Below are 6000 nucleotides of genomic sequence, written 5' to 3'. Positions count from 1 at the left end.
ATGATATTAAATTGAAAAATTCAACATCTCTAGGTATCTAACTCCATATGGAGCAAAGGAAGACATAATGTGAAATTGACTTTTCTTCTAGCAGTGGTTCTATTGACAATCTCATCAGCCACACTTTATGTTTAGTGCTGATTGTTAAATGTTGTAGCAAACTGTGTTAAGATAAACATTATTGTTTTTACATAATGGTGAGTAATTGTTAGAATGTTAGTGATGTGAGCAAAGCACAGCTTCACAGAGTTTTTCTTATAAATACATTTCATATTTTATTCTTTAACTAATACGACTTAAGGGAATTTTGTTGTGATTTAAATTGATTATTTTATTCATTACATGGTATTGAATTTTGGGGTGTTTAGTGAAACCATTTTTCCTTCCTTAGGAAAACCAGTTTTTCTCACATGCTCATTTCATTTCATTGTCTTGTAATGATGCATATTGACTTCCTCTTATTAGGATGCTGTCAATTCATTTTAGTAGATTGAGTTCCTAAATCTGGGAAATGTTACATTTATGTTCCATTTATGCATCATATGTCTGGAATGGCACTAAAACAGTTTGAAGTTAATAAGGCGAACAGCATTTTGAAGTTACTGCACGTTCTCTTCCTCAGTTCTTGGCGCTGGATCAACACGTACGATCTCCTGCTCAGACATAAGAGATGCATCCTGAGGGGAGACAGAACCTCTCATGGCCAGGGACTCTCTGTTCTCCTCTCTGCATGTACTCACTGATGGACACCTCAAATCTGGATCTGTGTAGAGGCTTTAGCACTACAAGCCCAGACCAAGCCAGCTGTTGGCAGTTACGAGGACCCTTACGTAAGCGCGGCCGCCTCTCTTAGCTCCTCGCTTCACGTCACGCTGTGCATAAAGCTCTTTATCGCTAACTGAGATAACACCTGCAGAAGCGCTCCACGTCCCTGCCGCTGCACAGTGGAGCAATATTTATATTCGGCTGGAAAAACCGCAGGGTTCAACTTGTCCCTCTGACACACTGTTAGTTATTCATGTGTTACAAGTGCTTCGATTTGGGCTCCAGTGTGCTTTCTCCCACCCACTTTATCATCTTCACTCTTGGCAGTCCTTCCCATTTGGTCTTTTGTTTCTTCCACACTGACACACACTCCTGTTTCCACCCCCCAGGCCGCTCCCTTTCCAGAGTTGCCCTTAATCGCACTCCTGAATATCTGCATTCACTGCGTTCAGAAACAAACGACTTATTCTTCAGGCTCCGACCAGCAGGATAGCCTTTACCTATTCCTCTCTTTGCCAACCCACTCCCATTTCCTTTGTGTCTTTTTTTAATATCTCCATTTATGGTAAACACACTTGCTATTTACCACCTCTGCACGCTCTTCTACGAAGCCCAAGGGTTTTTACCAGTCCGTCCTCCCTCGCTGACACAAAGACCAATATCGCACACATGCACTCACTCCTGAATCTTCCCGGACCCGGCAGTCTTTCATCCCCAACAGTGAGCTCACACTGAGGCTGTGTTAGTCCACTGAAGTCAACAGCGGAGTTACCCTCAATGATTGATCACTCGGTAATCCCTCAGTAACGACACAACGCACACTGGAATTCCTGTCGCAGCGTGATCTCCGGCGTACGTAAGGTAAAAAGACAGATCACATAATTGGCTGAAACAGCCTGATATCATCAACGCACCCCTCTTTCGCAAGAGGAAATAAATGCTTCCATTTTTAGCATTTAATTGCGGAAGCCATTACCGTGATCCACAAAATACTGTGGCCCTAACTGGAGTCGAACTGCCACCCACGACCTTACGACCTCAGCCCCCAGCTAGCTTTGAAACTGGAGAAAGCATCCCTAACCTCTGACCTTTTGCCTTCCCCCTCCCACGGAAAGAGGAGTCCCCTTTTTTCTCCCCCTTCGGACAGGATGTGCCCTATGAGAGGAGCTCTGTAGGAGGGCCTTGACCCCAGACACTGTCCAGACTAAGTGTCTGGACCTACTTGGTCCGACCAACTGACATGATGCAAGAGGTTCAGATAAGTGTTAAAATAACAATCAGCATTTTTACCATTACAGAGCTTTTTTCCATCAAGGATGGATCCCTGCTGGGTCAGGTTCGTTTTTGTGTTCAATATTTCTGAACCTCTCTAATATTATCCTATAATATTTTCCACTTGAAAATTGATATGTTTGGTAAAGTAACATAACAATTTTTACTCTGGTAAGAGCTTTGTTATTGCAACATAGTGAGTCGTGATGGACCTGAGATACCTTCAATGTACTGCCAGGTACAGACATACGTAAACTGTGATGAATCTCAGATGCAGTGACGGAAAAGTGGCTGAAAGTGGATTTTCATAACAACATAATAATGACAGGAATGGAAACAAATCGCTGCCTTGCATGGAGGAGACATCTGGAAGCGTGTTTAAATTGAGTGTACTATTTATACCAGTATTGCTTTATAAAATATTAGAAGAGATTAGAAGGAGAATATTAGAAAGGTCTTGATGCATTTCTCCAGTTGCGTCTTCTTTTTTTCTTCTCACTTTCATATTCATTGTGTATTAAAACATGAAGAACTCTGACGTGATTGTTTTCCATTGTTGTTAGTGTACACTTTGACCCATTCTTTGCCATTTCCGATCCACCGCTTGACATGAGGCAAGTATGCAGTCACTTAAGTAAGTAAAGTTTATAGGAGCAAAATCTCTTTGTGACGCCACTGGGCCGCTGACATGAATCCACATCACCCATTTGCCTTTATCTCTGTATTTAACTAAGGCTTATCTCAGAGTGCACCACTGAAAGGCAGTCGAACCACCATCCAAGCTTCGCTATTTAGTTCAGAAAATGACTTTGATGCTTTTGACTGAGGTGTTTTTGTCCAAATTCTTTTCAGTTTGGACCGTTAATTCTTTCTTTGTTGGTCTGTAGAGCTTCAGCCAACAAAATATCAGTGAGAGTTGAGTCGTTAAGAACAGGGAGAGGGTTTGGACACGCTGGGACCGGGGTCATGACGTCTAGTGTGTGTCAACAGCAAAGCTGCTTTCACGACCAGAAGAATTGGAACAAAGACTAGCTGCAGGAATTCACTCAGTCTAAATAGCTACAGTTTGATAACACAATGTGTTGTTCTGGTAAATGCAAAATGTCCAGTTCAGTGGATCAGAATCCAGTGAGATAATTAATGGTTGAGAGCTCCTCTGTGTGATGGTGAAGTAAGATTACAGTGTCTTCATGCTTGAACTTGCCCTGAAAACTTTAGTAGTTATGTTCTGGATTATTTTATTTCCTTTTTTACACTGTTTTCTGTGTTGTTCCATCATCATCGACTGCATTATATGTATTTACATATATAGCTACTCAAATCAAAATGATCCCTCAGAATATAACAGCTGTTAAAATGAACTTTACTCTCATGGGCTACTACATAATGCTGCTTGAACATGGAGTCCAGCAATTTAGCATTGTACTTTATGAATGTGGTCAACACAGAAAAAGAAAAGCAACTTGAGTTTGCGGTCCAAGGTCCAAATACTCTCGATCCTCTCAAAAATTTTACAACTAATAACATCTACTCACATACTGAATAGCACTCTTCATGTCATGTGTAAACCAACCGTTGCAAGATGGAAGTTCTGTAAATGTTACAGTAATACATTAGTAGACAGAATCAAATATTGTAATGCATGATGCAACGTTTCTGCTGCATGAGAGTTACTTTTTTCTCAAAATTGGCTGATGTATTCTTAGTTGACTCGTTGTAAAGTACTTGTTCAGCACATGAATTTTACTTTTGGCCCCATTGAAGTTAGTTCGCAGGGCTTCATTGTCCCAGCCAAGGTTGAAGAGCACAGATGGTTGTTAATAGATACATGCTGGACACTATGGGAATCAAACTCTGTGTGTGTGAGTGTGTGTGTGTGTGATCTCTCATACCTGATGCCTGATGGGGAGTGAACCACAGAGAGACAAGAAGGGAGGTGGAGGGGAGGAGAGAATCTGATAGGGAAAGTTTGTGAGAGACAGAGGGAGGTAGGGATGGAGCATTTAGGGAGTGTAACGTGAGTAAAATTAGAGCCAATTCCCCCTGGCTGTGGGACAAAGGGTTGCATGACATCTGCAGCCAACAGCCAATAAGCTGTACATATTGTTTTTAAACTTTTTTGTAAAAATGTGGATCATTTCCGAGGACAAAGTGAGTCTTTATTCCTGAGACAGGGAGAAGGAATACCTCTTTGCGACTGCCTCCTAATTGGTCTAATTACTGTGCAACTTCCTGCTCAATGCGGACCGCTCTGACCTTGGTCTTTGAAATATAGAAGTATGGCGTCTCAGAGCTGCCGGCCAGGGGAGGACAAGGAAGAACAACCACTCTCTCTGTCGGCTGGTCCATGCCTATGTGTGTGTGTGTGTGTGTGTGTGTAGATATATGAATGAGCATAATGTGCGTTGTAATGGGTGCTTCTGTTTTTTCTGTGTGCTTGCCTGTGTCCCCAAGAAAGACTGGGTCATGTGTGGGAGTTGGTGGGGATCCGTAAATCTGGTACACTGACACTGAATCTGTTTCCAATTGCAGTCTGCTGCTGAATATGATTCCTGCAGAGGGTCTTGGTGCTGAGCTGTGGATTGGACAGCCAGCAGCAGTGGCTTGTTTCTGCCTCTCTATTCCCCAGACTGACTGAGGCCGGTGACTGTCGACACGCCGGGCTTGTCCTCTGACTTGGACATTTTCCGGTCTGGAATAAAAACGGGGAAAAATCAACGTCCCTTGCTTGAGTTTTAGGGAAATGTCCCTCAGGCCAAATGGCTTTTACATAGCGACTCTTTTTCCAAAACAAAATGAAAATCATAGATCATGGACAATCTTATGAATTTACAAAATAAATCTTTAAATTTTTTCGATCACAAGTCTCTTTCTGTCTCTCTGTCTCTCTCTCCTTCTTGTTCTGTCTCTGAATTTCAAGTCATTCTGTCTGCTCTTCTTCTCTTGGCTTAGTTGTAGTAAAGTGAAATGTGATTACTTCACCTGTATAGAAATGGATATCAAATACGCTTGAGTTTATGTGAGAGGTTCCACAGTACATTTCGCTGACTACATTCAACCCTGTCTACTACACTTTATTTTATTTTATTGTCAATGATGTTTTGAGAGCAGATTTGCTGTCCAGGTGTTGCTTTTTGTCGAAGAATCATGTTGTCGTACTTTCTTTGACGTTAACCAAGGGATTTGAGTGTTTGAACAGAATATAAAAACAAATCTTTAATCCAACTTTAGCTTTAGATGTATCCAAATATTTATATAATGTAAAAAAAAGTTTAACAGGTCATTCCATGCTTAATTATAATGAATTATGTGGCTTGCAGCTCATGCTTATTTCCCTGTTTGCCTTAACAATGGGTTATCCATCCCCACATACTGCATCGTATAAGTCCCCTGTCATTCACCGAGAAGAACACAGTTATTCTATTTATTCCTTCTCTCTCATTTGGAAGTCCTGCCATTCTGCGTCGCTGTCTATAGCCTAAAATGAATGTTTGCCCGGTGACTACGTTGCAAGCTGCTGCAGATGTCTCCATCGGCCTAAAGATAGAACCACTCCAGACTGGCAGGTCAATCTCCACATCGAAATCAGTTCATCTAACACGGGCTAACATGGCCTGGCACTAGATATATTTTGTAACTCTACAGTCGAGTTGATGCGTAAAATCCCTTTTTCCACTGTAAGGTGTCAAATGATGTGGTATCCTGATTGTTGTCATTAGTGTTACGTTGCCGCTGAGTGAGTTAAAGTCGTGCCGGAGCGTTCTGCCGGCCATGGAAAACCTGATGACACTTGACATCTGTTTAAACAGTGTTGTCATCGGGGTGTCTGCCTGCTGTTCCACCTGGGCCTGTGTGAATAACAATGTGTCTGTGTTGCATCGGGCTGGGTCAGAACCTTTCATCTAAAGTCTACCAACCCCTGAGCAAGCAGCTGACTCGTGGTGAGCATTTGGTGACCAAGAG

The sequence above is a fragment of the Pungitius pungitius genome, chromosome 3 (assembly GCF_949316345.1).
Source record: "Pungitius pungitius chromosome 3, fPunPun2.1, whole genome shotgun sequence".
NCBI lineage: Eukaryota > Metazoa > Chordata > Actinopteri > Perciformes > Gasterosteidae > Pungitius > Pungitius pungitius.
The sequence above is the reverse complement of the archived record's forward strand: the minus strand, read 5'-3'. Positions refer to the sequence as shown.